The following is a 15903-nucleotide window of genomic DNA, read 5'->3' on the forward strand; positions in this document are numbered from 1 at the left end:
TCATGTATAGAATATACTTCCTGCATGCGCTAATGTTCAGCTTCATCATAGGATTTGCTTTAGTCGATAAAATGTGGGCAGAATTGAAAGTATGACAGTTTTCAGCTATAAGCTTTAAAGAAACATGATAAGTTATTGCCAGCCCTCATGTAAACCTGCCCTCTGTCATGAAAAAAAATTAAATGTTTAACAGATGCTGGTTCCAGAATAAAGAAATGTGCAAAATAGACATGCAATCACTCATAGCTAGGAACCAAGGCAGTCAAGTCCATTTCACCAACAGCTGACCTGTAGACCTGTAAGAAAGAAAGAAATATTTGTATTTATGTGGTTGTAAGCTACTGAGAATTGGAGGGGGAGCAGGGATAGGGAGAAGTCTTTGTTAAACAGTATTAATGTAGAAAACCTGACTAATACAGCAGACTAGTTTCATAATAGGCACCTCACAACATCATGAATAGACACCATACATTGAGTTGTGGTCAACAGCCAGATTTGCTCCTTGAAAAATAGGCTCTGACTTGGAGATTCAGTAAGGTACTTAAGGTTTTTGGCAGGGGGTAGGTATCAGGTGGTAGGAAGAGACGAGTACCACTGAGTTTGCCTAATCTAAATTTTCTCAAGGAACTGGGTGGTCTATTAAAGAAAGCAAGAGTTGTATAACAAAAACATTTTGCACTGTATCAAGGGTAACTTTTATCTTGAGAATGATGAGATCTAAGCCCCAGAAGACTATTATGCAAGATCCTCAAAAGCATTAGCCCCGAAAACTTGAAGCTGCTGTATGGTTGAAACTCTCTCCAGTCTCTTTACACTTTAAAATTCTTTCACTCAGTGGAATGAATGAAAAAGAACTCAAGGCAACGGATAGGGACATCTGGGTGGCTCAGTCAGTTAAGCGTCTGCTTGTGCACGTGCGTGCTCTCTCTCTCTCTCTGAAAAATAATAAATAAAATCTTTAAAAAGAAAGGCAGTTTGGTCTAAATTCTAATGGAGACTGTTTTGGAGAGCTGCTTCAAAGTTAATTAGCACTTAGAGACTTGGTAAGGAAACCTGAATAGTTATATTGGAATTAGGGGCATCATTTACACAGCTGAAGGGAATGCTTGGATTGCCAATTGAAGTTACCATGGAGAACCTTATTAAATTAAGTCTAATGAAGGAATGGGATGAAACATCATCAGCTTTACTTTCATCAACGTTTCAAATTTTGTAGTATCATAGAATATTTTCAAGCTGGAAGGGATCTTGGGATTTGGTCTAATGCTTTAATTTTTACGAGGAAATGGAGATGCAAACAGATTGAGTTGGACTGCCCACACTCACACGGATAGTAGCAGATTTGACACTTGAGTCCAGGATCCTGAGTCTACTGCCTCTTTTCATCTTTTGTTCTTTGTCTTTTTTATTCTAAATTCTAATCACTGAATCAAATTATCCTGGAAAAGAAAAGAAAAAGAAAAAGAAAAAATTTCTCTTAAAACTGCTTCCTAATCTTTTCCTCAAAACCTTGATATTTTGCTGAGAAACCATGGGCAATTAATTCAGACCCTTAGCTTCTTTCTACTCCGACATGGTGTTTAAAGATATTTTTCTTTCTGCTACTACTTCTTGAAAATCATAGTACTTCAAAGCCTTATGTACATTTTACTTCATAGAGGAGATGTTGGCAAAACACAAGTGGCAACATGAGTGGTTTTTAAAGTCCTAAGGATATATACCAATAAAAATACCAATCTCTGTTTAAGGGAGGATAAAGAAGGCCTAGATTGCTTCCTACTGGCTCTCAGTGAGTTCTGTGTAGCCTCTTTTTAATGAAAAATGTTTTGAGGTAATTGTATATCACATGCAGTTGTAAGAATAGCACAGAGCAATCCAGTGTACTCTTTACCCAAGTTCCCCAAATGGTAACATCTTGAAAAGCTATAGTACAATATCACAGAAGTTATTGAGATTGATATAATCCACCAATCTAATTCAGATTTCCCCAGTTTTATGAGCATTCTTGTGTGTGTGTGTGCATTTAGTTCAATATAATTTTATCACACGTACTCATATACCACTACTTAAGTCAAGAAAAAAAAAGTTTGGTCACTACAAGGATCCCACCCAGTCTCCATCCTAATACCTAATCTGTTCTCTATTTCTATAATTTTGCCATTTCAAAATGTTATTAATTGAATTATGTAGCATGTAACATTTTAGGATTGGCTTCTTTTTTTATTCAGCATAATTCCCTAGAAATTCATCCAAGTTGTTTTGTGTACCAGTAGTTCATTCCTTCTTACTGAAGATTAGTATTCTGTCACATGGATATACAATAGTTTGTTTAATCACGTAACCTGTTGAAAGATATCTTCATTGTTTCTAGTTGGTTATTATGAATAAAGCTGCTATGAACATTTGGGTATAGCTTTTTGTGTGAACAAAAGTTTTTATTTTTCTGAGGTAAACACCCAAGAGTGCAATTGCTGGCTTGTATGGTAATCGCATGTTTAGTTTTTAAAGAAATTGCCAAACTATTTTCTAGAGTGGTTTTATCATTTTACATTTATACCAGAAATGTGTGAGTGAGTAATCTATTTTCTCCACATCCTCACAGCATTTGGTGTTGTCACTGTTTTTTAGTCATTCTAATGGGTATATGGTAATACTTCATTATGGTTTTAATGAGCATTTCCCTGTTTATCATTGATGTTGAACATTTTTTCATGATGTGATGTGCGTTTTTGGATAAATTTATTAAGTTTCTGCTTTTATGGATTGTGTTTTTGGTGTCAAATATGAGAACTCTTTGCCTAGCCCGATACCCTGAAATTTTTCTTTGTGTTTCCCTGAAAGTTTTATAGTTTTACATTTTACATTTTTTAAAAAAATATATTTATTTGACAGAGAGAGAGAGAGAGAGCGAGCACAAGCAGGGGAAGCAGCAGAGGGAGAGGGAGAAGCAGGCTCTCTACTGAGCGGGGAGCCCATCACTGGGCTGGATCCCAGGACCTCGGGATCATGACCTGAGCTAAAGGCAGATGCTTAACTGACTGAGCCACCCAGGCGCCCCTACATTTTACATTTTTTTTTTTAAGAGAGATAGTGAAAGCAGGAACACAAGCAGCAGGGGGAGTGGGAGAGGGAGAAGCAGGCTTCCCGCAGAGCAGGGAGCCCGATGCGGGGCTCGATCCCAGGACCCTGGGATCATGAGCTGAGCCAAAGGCAGATGCTTAATGACTGAGCCACCCAAGCGCCTACATTTTACATTTAAGTACATTATCAATTTTGAGTTATGTTTTTATACTGAGGACTGGTTAAATCAAGCGTTTCTTTCCCTCATTTGTGTCCAGTTGCTCCAGTATCATTTATTGAAAAAGCTATCTTTCCTCTTTTGAATTGCTTTGCTTATGTACCTTTGTAAAAAAATAATTAAACATACTGATTTGGGACTTTTTGTTCTCGTTTCTCTATTCTGTTACATTGATCTGTGTGTCTATCCTAATGCTCATATCAAATTTTTTGATTATGTATCTATATAGTAAACTTAATATTAGATAGAGTGATTCTTCCCACTTTATTCTTCTTTTTCAAGGTTAAGTATTCTACAGCCTACATTTTTATATCAATTTTATAGATGTTACCATTTGGGGAACTTGGGTAAAGAGTACACTGGATTGCTCTGTGCTATTCTTACAACTGCATATGATATACAATTACCTCAAAAATTTTTTCATTAAAAAGAGGCTATACAGAACTCACTGAGAGCAAGTAGGAAGCAATCTAGGCCTTCTTTATCCTCCCTTAAACAGAGATCGGTATTTTTATTGGTATATATCCTTAGGACTTTAAAAACCACTCATGTTGCCACTTGTGTTTTAATTTATATCAAATTTTGATAGGAATTACATATTAAACCTAAAAATTAATTTGGGGAAAATTGACATGTTTGCTATGTTGACTCCTCTAACATACGAACAGGATATGTCTTTCAATTTATTTAGATCATTTTTGTATTTTGTGACCTTTTCCAAACTCACTTATTAATTCTAGGAGCTTTTTGATGATTTCTTGGGTTTTCCTACATAGGTAATCATGTTATCCACAAATAGGGACATTTTTATTTTCTCCTTTCTAAACTGTATGCTTTTTATTATTATTATTATTTATTTTGGTCTTAATGCAGTGGCTCTAACTTCAAATATTTTGAATAAGAGTGGTGAGAACAGACATTATTCCCTTATTACCAGTCTCAGAGAGAAAGCATCCAGCCTTTCTCCATGAAGTGTGATGTCAGCTGTAGTTATTGTGTAGATGCTCTTTTACAAGTTGAGGTAATTTTCCTGCTAAATTGCCGAGAGTTTTTATTATGAATGAGTATTGGATGTTGTCAAATGCTTTTTTCCCTGTAACAATTGATATGATCATATTATTTTTTTCTTTAGTCTGTTTATACAGTGGATTATGTTGATTTTCCAATGTTAAGCCACCCTTCCATAACTGGAACAAATTCTACTTGGTCATGGTATATCAATCTTTGTATACATTTTTGGATTTGATTTGCTAATAGTATTGTTGAAAATTTTATATGTAAGTTCGTAAAAGATGTTCTTCTGTAACTTTTTTTGTATGTCTTATATTTGTTTTGGTCTAAGAGTGTAGTGGTATCACAGAATGAATTGGCAAATGTCCCCTCTTTTGTTATCTGGAAGAATTTGTGTAAAATTGATGTTAAATCTCTTTAGTATTTCTCACAATTCTCTTGTGCAACTATCTGGGTCCATAGATTTCTTTTTCAGGATCTTCTAAATTATAGATTCAGTTTCCTGACTAGGACAATTCAGATTATCTATTTCATCTTAATTGAGTTTTGGTAGGAATTGATTCCTTTCTTCTAAGTTGTCACATTTATGAGCATGAAGTTGTCCATATTTCTATGAATTTCCTATGGTTGCCATAATAAAGTATTACAAACTGGGTGACTTAGAGAAACAGAAATTTATTGTGTTTTACTTGATGCTGTAAGTCTAAAATCAAGGTGTGGGCAGGGCCTTGCTCCCTCTGAGACCTGTAGGAGAGAGATCCTTCCTTGATTCTTCCTGCTTCTAGTAGCCCCACTTGTTCCTTGGCTTGTGGCAGCATAATTCCAGACTCTGATTTCATCTTCACATGGCATTTTCCCTGTGCCTCTTCACATTGTCCTCTGTCTTTGTGTATCTTTCTCTATGTCCAAATTTCTCCTTTTTATAAGGACACCATTCATATTGGATTAGAGCCCATCACAATGAACCCATCTTAGTTGATTACCGCTGTAAAGATCCTATTTCCAAAAGTCTCATTCTCAGACACTAGGGTTAGGACTTCAACATATCTTCTTTGGGGGTGCACAATGTAACTCATAATAGTATTATGCACTTATTATTCTAATTTATTCATGATCTCTGCTGGTAGCCTCTCTTTTATTCCTGATATTGATGATTGTCAGTCTTTCTTGTCAGTCTTCCTAGAGGTTTATCAGTTTTTATTTTTTCAAAGAATCAGCTCTTTGTTTCATTAGTTTTCTCTTTTGTTTCCTATTTTTAACTTCATTATTTTCTCTTGTTTATTATTTGTTCCTTTGGATTGCATTGGGTTTATTTTTTCTAATAATAGAATAACTTTTTTATTGTTAACACTTGATTTTTTTCTTCAAATTTTTATTTAAATTCTAGTTAGTTAACATATAGTGTAGTATTGGTTTCAGAAGTAGATTTTTGTGATTCTCAGATTCTCAGATTCTCCCAGTGCTCAACACAACAAGTGCCCTCCTTAACACCCATCACCCATTTAGTCCACCCCCCCACCCATCTCTCCTCCATCAACCCTCAGTTTTTGTTCTTTATAATTAAGAGTTTCTTATGGTTTGCCTCCCTCTCTTTTTTTCCCCCTTCCTCTGTTCATTGTTTTGCTTCTTAAATTCCACATATGAGTGAAATCATATGGTATTTCTCTTTCTCTGACTGACTTACTTTGCTTAGCATAACACTCTAGCTCCATCCACGTTGTTGCAAAGATTTCATTCTTTTTGATGGCTGAGTGATATTCCATTGTATATATATACCACATCTTCTTTACCCATTCATCAGTCAGTGGACATTTGGGCTCTTTGCATAATTTGGCTATTGTTGATAATGCTGCTATAAACATCAGGGTGCATGTGCCCCTTCAAATCTGTATTTTTGTATCCTCTGGGTAAATACCTAGTTGTGCAATTGCTGGGTTGTAGGGTAGTTCTATTTTTAACATTGTGAGGAACCTCCATACTGTTTTCCCGAGTAGCTGCACCAGTTTGGATTACATTGGGTTTAGATTGCTCTTACTTTTTTAGTTTCTTGCAGTGGGAATTTAGATTAATTGATTTGCCACTTTTCCTCATTTCTATCGTAAGTATTTCATACTATAACTTTCCCTCCCAGCACTACTTTATTTTTTAAAAATTTTTAAAGATTTTATTTATTCATTTGACAGAGAGAGACACAGTGAGGGAGGGAACACAAGCAGGGGGAGTGGGAGAGGGAGAAGCAGGCTTCTCATGGAACAGGGAGCCTGATGCGTGGCTCGATCCCAGGACCCCGGGATCATTACCTGAGCTGAAGGCAGATGCTTAATGACTGAGCCACCCAGGCAACCCCCTCCCAGCATTACTTTAGCTGCATCCCACATATTTTGATATGTTGTGTTTTCATTTTAATTAAGTTTTATCTATTTTTAAATAATTTTGGAATTCCTCTTAGACCCATGGATTATTTCAAAGTGTGTTGTTTAATTTCTATATATTTAGATATTTTCCTGTTGTCTTTCTTTTATCTAGTTTGATTCTGATATGGTGGGAGAACAGTCTGTATGATTTCACTTCTTTGAAATTTGTTGAGGGTTGTTTTTTCGCCCAGGATATACTGTATCTGCTGAATGTTACATGGGTGCTTGAAAAAATTGAGTATTCTGCTGTTGTTGGATGGAATATTCTATATATGTCAATTAGATCCTGTTGATTGAATATGTCGTACAGATTTTCTACATACTTGATTATTTTATATACTAGTTCTATCTGTTGTTGAAAGGGTGGTTTTGATGTACCCAACTATAATTTTGGATTTGTCTGTTTTTCTTTTCAGGTCTATTAGTTTTGCTTTATATATTATGAGGCTTTTTTTTTTTTTTTTAGGTATGTACACATTTAGTATCATTTTATCTTGCTGGTATATTAATCATTTTGTCATTATGTAGTATTCCTCTTTCTCTTTTGTAGTTTTATTTGCTTTGAAGTCTACTTTATCTGATATGCTTATCTCCATTTCTGCTTGTTTTTGATGTTTGCATGGTATATCTTTTTCCATCTTTTTACTTTCAAACCACCTGTGTTGTTGAATTTGGAGTCAGTTTCTTATAAATAGCATATAGTTGGGTCATGTCAATCTGTCTTTTGGTCAATTTATTTAGACCATGTACATTTAAGGTAATTATTGATATTTTAGAGCTTAAGTATTATTTTATTATTTTTTCTCTTTGTTTTTACTAGTTTTTGCTTTGTTTCTCTTTTCTACCTTCCTGTGGGTTACTTGAATATTTCTTAGAATTTCATCTTGATTTATTTATAGCATTTTTCAATGTATATATTTTAATTTTTATAGCAATTTATATGGGTATTATAGTATATATATATATGTATATCTACTGGTATTAATATTTTATCACTTCTAGTGAACTATGAAACCATACTTCCATTTATTGTTTCATTTACCATTCCATTTGTTCTCTCCACTTTTAAATACTATTGTCTTGAGTATCAGATAGTATTATAATTTTTGTTTTTATTATCATATATGATTTATAAAATGCATGCAAAGCATAATCTATTTTATATAACCATATTTTTGCTTTTTCCATTTTTCTTTCTTCCTGATGCTCTAATATTCCTTCTTTTATAATTTCCTTTTTGTTTGAAACAATTTCTTTAGCCATTCTTTAAGGATAGATTTACTAATGAGAAATCCTTTTAGTTTTCCTTCATCTGAGAATATTTGTATTTCCCCTTTATTCCTGAAGGCTACTTACACAATATAGAATTTGAAGTTGACAGTTCTTTTCTATTATCTGTGGAAAATGTCTGCCACTTCCTTTTGGCTTTTATGGTTTCAGATTTGAATTTTAATTGATTTTAATTGGTGGTCCTATATAGGTAATTTGTTGTGTTTTTTGTGTGTGTTTTCAAGAGACTTTTTCTTTGTCTCTAGTTTCTAGAAGTTTAAACATGATGTATCTTTGTGTAGATATTTTTGGATTCATCCTACTTGGGTATTACTGAATTTCTTAAGTCTATAGCTTTGTGTCTTTTACCATAATGGGAAAATCTTCAGCCATTATTTTTTCTTACAATCTTTCAGCCCCATTCTTTTTCTTTTCCTTTTCTGTCACTCTGATAACAATCTTGAATCTTTTGTCATTGTCTCACAGGTCTCTGATGTTCTGTTCATTTTTCTGTTTTCAGATTCAGTAAATTCTATTGATCTGACCTCATGTTCACTGATTTTATTCTATGTCATTCAACTTTATTATTAAGCCCACCCAAAAAGGTTTGTAAAAAAAATTTTGTTGCATTTATTAGTTCTTTATGTGTATTTGGTTATTTATTACTTTTGGTTCTTGGCTGAGATTTTCCATTTTTTTTTCATTTTTTAAAAGAGAAATTACAATTGATTGTTGAAGCTTCTTGATGGCTGCTTTAACATCTTTCTCTGATAATTCCAACATCTGACTCATCCTGGTGTTGGTATTAGTTGACTGTCTTTTCTCATTTAAGTTGTGATTTATTCTTGGAATTATGGGTGGTTTTTTTATACTATTCTGCACATTTTGTTATTATGTTCAGAAACTCAGAATCTTATTTAAATCTTTTATGTTAGTAGGCACTCATCCTCTTTAGGTTTGGCACACAGGTCTTGGTCTGCTTTTGTGGTCTGCAGTTCCAATGGCAGTTTAATTTTCAGAGCTTTTACAGTTATTTGATCTGCTCAGTTTGTCTAGTACCACTGAGACTCCCATTGGTCTTTGCTGCTGCCTGAGAAGATGGAATTTCCTAAGGTTGGCCTGTTCAGTTTCTCTTGACGGGAGAAGAAAATCAGTCTCAAGCTTGTGGGGATAAAGAGGCTTCCCAGGTTGGGCTGCTTTTTGTGGCATAATCTCTGTTGGTATTGCCTGGCTGGCTTAATAAATTTTAAAGCCTTTGAAACTTATTTCATTCATCCTTTCATTAATTAATTAATTTGTTCAGCAAAGAAATACTTATGAGGCATTCACTATAAGCTTGTCTCTGGAATATTTGTAGTTCTCCAGCTGTTGACAGATAATTCTTATGTATTGAAGTGGTTGTGAGAATATAAGACTTGAATTGACTTTAATCAGAATTTAATTTAACTAAAACTCAGGGAAAAAAGGTCTTACTTTACTTTTTAGAGGTGTTAGTTAAGTGAGAAGTGTTACAAGGAAACACTTGACTCAAGATATTCTTCAGTTGTATGTTTTGGACTCCTTGTTTTATACTATCTAAGTATTGATTTGTCTTTTAATGCATAGTATTATGGCAAATCCTACTCCACTTTTAAGACTATATTTAGCCTTTTACAATTCCTGCTGGGTTGGATTTGTTGTCTTACTATACATTTGGTACTATTGCAAAAATGGCCCCATTTGTCTACTCCTCCCTGCATCCACATCTTTTGCACTGTTACTTTGCTTCTCCTTTCATCAAGAGGTGGAGCCCATTATAATTATCCCTTAAATCTGAGCTGGCCTTGTGACTTGCCTTGGCTGACAAGATACAGTGGGCTAGTTTAAAGCTTTGGCCTCAGGAGCCCTTATCTACTTCCTGTTCTTTTCTTCTCTACCCTTTCCATGAGAACTATCTTAGGCTAGGCGGCTAGGAGATGACTGAATACAGGGAGCAGAGCTAAGTGGTTCCCACTAAGACTTTCATAGGCCATAAACAGCTGGCCTGCAAGTTGACTTTATGTCTATCTCATTCTTTAGACAGGAGCTTTTGGAGAGTTGGGACTGTTCATTTCAGTGTCCTTTGAGTCTGGGAAAGTGTTAAGTTCATGATGAGTATTTAGCAAAATGCTAATAAAAAGGATAAATAAACAAATGATCAGCAGTGATGAGATGAAGACCAAAAGGAGGCAAAAACAAATCCGTTGTTGCACAATGACAATTTATTGCCCATATAAGACTAATTTTTATTGGCAAAAAGTAATACTAAAATATATGATTAAACTGCAGGACTATTTAAAATAAATGAAAGTTGGAGTGCTTGGGTGGCTCAGTCAGTTAAGTGTCTGCCTTCAGCTCAGATCGTGATCTCGGGGTCCTGGGACCAAGCCCAGCGTGGGGCTACCTGCTCAGTGGGGAACCTGCTTCTCCCTCTTCCTCTGCCTCTCCCCCTGCTTTTGCTCTCCCTATCTCAAATAAATAAATAAAATCTTTAAAATAAAAGTTTTTCAACTAGATTGAATTAGTATATGGTTCTTCTTTGGAAAGACTTAATTAGAATTAAGGAAAGACCACCTCTTGTTCCTCCAAAGAATGTGTTATCTTCCTTAAATACCTGGGAAGTGGAAGAAGAAAAAGAAAAGGTATCATTTAGCCTTGATTTAATGAAAAACTTTTGATTGAAAAATTCTTTTTAAACTCAATATTTTGCTTTTTGGTTTGTTTATTTTTAAAATGTGCAATAATTACTCTTGGTAATATCCTTGTAAATGGCAAACATTATTACCCAAACTGCACAGCCAAGCAAGGTATTTAAGCACAAATAAGAATTCTTAGTAATACAAAGATTATTTAGAAAGGAGGGTTTTTGATGCTTTGCTATGATATGAAAAAAGATGGAAGATGGTGTCACTTTTCTTAGAAAATTGTCAGTGGACACTCACTCCACTCTATTTTTGTTATGACAGGACTTAATTTCCTCCTGACATTTTTATCAGAGATAGTTCTGGATCATTTTAGGAGTAGAGGATTATAATTTGGTGGGTGGCCGCAAAGGCCTTTTTACTGCAGTGAAAGAGAAAGTGTAATAGAGAGTAATACTAATAAAGGATTAAGGAATAATCAAGAGATAGAAAAACTAGAGAGCAAATATTTTTTCATCAAATCTCTTTTCCACGTGTTCCATGACCTCCATATTTATTGTGTTTTCTGAAATGTAGTGCTACACGTGTAATTAAGAATGGGTTCTATGTATGCTCTCTACTTGCAAGTCTGGTTGCTACCATGGCAACAGCAAAGGAGCCAACAGAAGAGGCACTCTCTGATTAATGTAATTACACAGCAAGCTGTATTATACCCTTAAACACCATTTATTTCTGCATGAAGAAGACATTAAAATGGGTATTATGTTCAGCAAGTTAACATTCCTCCATTCTTTAGGATCATGTGATTTTTATGTCATGATTAAGATGTTTATCTTGTTCATTCAAGATCATAACCTAGGAATAGCTATGTTGTATTTTAATTCAATTCAATTCCTCAGAATAATTGTTGGGTGCCAACTATGGGGCAGGAGCTATTTAGGCCTACAAATATTACAACCATGTGTATGCTATGATCCCTGCTCTTGAAGATCTTACAGTCTAAGAGACATAGATTATTACCAAACAAATATGATTTTTTAAAGTCCAGAATGTTGTAATAGACTGCAAGAACACTATTAATCCTTGTGAGTTGTCAGGCTATATTGTATTAGCCAGGGTCTCTCCTAGAAACAGATAACATTCAGATTGGGTAATCTGAAAAGAGTTTAATAAAGGTACTATTTACAAGTTGTGGGCAGAGTACAGGGAAACCACAAGGTGAGTGGAATTCCTCAGGAGATGATCACAACAAGGTGCTATCACCACTGAAGGGATAAGGGAAAAGAACAGTAACTGGGAAAAAAAAAAAAAAAAAAACGGTAACTGGAACCTGGAGAGAAAGATGAATTGATAGAAATTGTGATTTTTAGTTGAGGACATGGCCACCCATAGTGACCTCACAAGGAGTCAAAGAAATAAATATCCAGGCCTTTCTATTTTACTGCCTTCTGATCTTCTGCTGGTGCTCTTCCCATTGTCTGAACCTAACAGGAGGCCAGAGGGTGAGGAAACCCATTGATGTAATTTATATAGGTCAGTCTCCCAGGATATAAAGCATGTGGAGAATAGTGGAGAGTGAATTGTGGGAAGCAACTGGGGAAGGGAAATCGAGGTGATCCTGAACATATAAACATATATATGCATACTCACTGAAGGCACACACACATACATCCATATACACATACCTCAGATACACATGTCTGTATAGTCAAACTTATATCTGCATGTAGTGTCTATATTCTCTCTTATTTTTGCTGAGCATGTCTCTGGACATTTTAATATTCGTAGAAGACCAGACCCATGAGGTCTGAGACCATTTCGGTCTCCAGCATCATGTAGTAGAAGCTGAATTAACTTTTGAATGAAGATGACATTTTAATAAATGTGACGCCATGCATCATTTTTCTCTCCAAATGGCATATGGACTGAATTACTTACAGATTAGGTGGCCATCACCAAACATTTCTAGACCACATTCCCCACAAGAGTATGCTACTATGGGAAGAAACTTGAAATAGGAGTTAAGAGATAGTCATTCAACAAACAATTTTGAACATGTATTGAGTTTCTGAGTTTGCTTCATTGGCTCAGCTGAAGGGAGGCACCAGCATGAGATTATAGGACATGAAGAGAGAGGTTGGGATAGCTCTTCCCTGTTCTACCCTGCTTCATGCCTTGGTTCTGGCTGTGGTTGGGTCTCTCCATGACTACAGCTTCCATTGGGTGTCTTCTCCTTCATAGTTGCAGCTCTTACTGGTTTGTGTGACACTATGTACTTCCCTTTCCCTTTCAGTCCCAGAGTTGGTATTGGCTTCCAGCTATGACTCATCTTTGGGTGTCTCAACCTTTCTTGTTGTTTCCCTTTACTCGTACATCTATGAGTAGTCCTTTATTAAAATCTCCTCATTGAATCATCTGAGTAGAATTCTATTTCCTGTGAGAACCTGAACTGATACACTTCTTCATTAAAATTGCTAAAAACTACCAAGCAGCTGAAAAGTAGATATGAGTGACTATATTCCTAATATCATGATGGAAACAGTATGACAGGAAATGAGCCTTTTTTCCTGTCCATAGTCCTGGATCTTAGTACCAAGAAAATGAATTTTCCTTCCTCTGTAATATTTATAATAGTAAAACAAACACAGCTGACTTCTCTGGTTCCTGGGATATCAAGGATGTCATAAGCTATTTCTCTGTACTGTTTTTATTTATTTGAGAGATAGAGAGCACGCACAAGGGGAGGGGTAGAGGGAGAGGGTGAAGCAGATTCCTTGCTGAGCGGGGAGCCCGATGAAGTCCTCGATCCCAAGACCCTGAAATCATGACCTGAGCCGAAGGCAGATGCTTAACTCACTGAGCCACCCAGGCGCCCTATTCCTCTGTACTCTTACAAAGATTCAGAATGTGAGCAATGTGTGACCAATTAACTTTGCTTATTACGTATGCTTTAGTAACACAATAAATGAATAAAAAAGAAAATGTTTGTAGTACTTAGTTCCAGGTAAGATACTGGTATTTCATAGAAATCAAAAATGAAGCTACTCTTGGAGAGTAATTCCTCTCAAAGGCAAATTGTTTTTCCTTGAGCATCAAGCATAGCTCCCGTGTAATCTTTCACTTTGATTAAATCTGTTTTTAAAATTTTATTTTATTATGTTAATCACCATACATTACATCATTAGTTTTTTTTAAAGATTTTATTTATTTATTTGAGACAGAGAGAATAAGAGAGAGAGAGCACATGAGAGGGGGGAGGGTCAGAGGGAGAAGCAGACTCCCTGCCGAGCAGGGAGCCTGATGCGGGACTCAATCCAGGGACTCCAGGATCATGACCTGAGCCGAAGGCAGTTGCTTAACCAACTGAGCCACCCAGGCGCCCTCATTAGTTTTTGATGTAGTGTTCCATGATTCATTGTTTGTGTATAACACCCAGTGCTCCATGCAGAATGTCCCCTCTTTAATACCCATCACCAGGCTAACTCATCCCCCCACCCCCTTCCCTCTAGAACCCTCAGTTTGTTTCTCAGAGTCCATAGTCTCTCATAGTTCGGCTCCCCCTCTGATTTCCCACCCTTCATTTTTCCTTTTTTTAATTCCATGGTGGTGATATGTACAGTATTCTTTCACTCTTGTTTCCCCAGAGAAGAAATCCTTTGAAATTTGTTGATCTATGTGTGAGTCCCAGTGTTAGTAAATTAGGTTGGCCTCAATGAAGTGGACTTGCTTTCTAAGGTTGACATCAGTGTTAAACTAACCTGCTAATGGGGTTGTTGTCTCTATCAAGACAGTGACTTTGTTATCAACTTCTCCTCATACTCTTGCCTCATTAGAAGAGGAAAAATTACATCCCCAAATAGTGGTTATACAGCTAGTTAGTGGGCAAGCAAGGGCAGTGACTCAGGCTCAGACTAATAGCTCAACATCCTCCCCTGTACCTAGAATTGCCTTAGAAGCCAGACACTCAGAACCCAATCATTTTACCCTACAATCCCATCCCATTGCTTGACTAACCTCTTTTAGAATGCTTCTTGAAGTATTTCATTCACTTCCCTGAGAGGCTATTATATATCTCTGTGGCTCTCTCTTACATTGATTCAGATCTGTTTTCTTTAAGCTTTCACTCACTGGCGCACATTCTGACCCTTGGGGTAATAAAGAACAAGTCAAATCCAGCTTTCATGTGATACCTCTTTAGATACTTGAATTTAGTTATCAAATGCGTCTTGTCCCGACATCCTTCTCTAGAGCTTAGTAGCCAGTTCTTTAAAATGTTTCTTATGTGGTATGTTTTTGGATATCTTGACCTCCAGTCTGTTTGTCTCTATCCCCAACCTCAAAGTGTGTCTCCTGGCTTTGTTACTGTGGCTGTGAGTGTGATGCTATTTCTGTGTTTTACTGGGGGGAGTACTGTTTCGACAGTGAATGGTAATGTTTCACATTATAATTTATATAATGCTAGAAGAAGAGGCAATGACACTGAATGGAGAAGGTAAACGCAAAAAGAATTAAGGAACCTAGGGACAAATTGCTATTATGACCTTGTGTATCCTATTTCCAGTGCTGAGATTGAATATACATATATCCAGAATAGAAGGCAGGGATGTCAATAGGATAGTTTATGGTTTTTCTGTCTGTCATCTGACTTCATGAATTATAACATCCATTAAAATGACTGTAAATATGAAACAAATGAAAAAAATACAACTGAGCTAAAACAGGCAATGATCAGACCACAATTTCTAAAGTTTCCTGAGCACAGTCCTATAATGAGTTAATAGGAAGAACACAACTGGTAAAGGGCAGCAAGATATTCAGTTCAAATAAAGCTACTGAATTTTTTCAGATGGTAGATTATTATATTACACTAATGACCTTTTTGCCCTTGCTTTTCTTATAGTTTTACCTGATAGTTATGTTTGGTTTTGCCTGTTTTTGAACTTTTAATAACTAGAATCATATTGTATGATATCTTTTGCTACTTTCTTCACTCTCTGGTTATTATGTTTTGGAGATTCATCTATCTTGTGTTGTGTAACTGTAGCTGATTCATTCTTACGGCTCTGTAGTATTCCATTTTATTCATGCACTATATTTTGTTTATTCACTTTGCAATTGAAGAACATTTGGGTTGTTTAACTTTTTGGTGATATAAGAGCACACTTGCTGCTCTAAACTTGTACATATCCCCTGATGCTCATGTGCAATAGTTTCTCTAGATTAGTCCCTTCATTTACTTTATAATTTTTAA

The sequence above is a fragment of the Zalophus californianus genome, chromosome X, assembly GCF_009762305.2.
Source record: "Zalophus californianus isolate mZalCal1 chromosome X, mZalCal1.pri.v2, whole genome shotgun sequence".
Lineage (NCBI taxonomy): Eukaryota > Metazoa > Chordata > Mammalia > Carnivora > Otariidae > Zalophus > Zalophus californianus.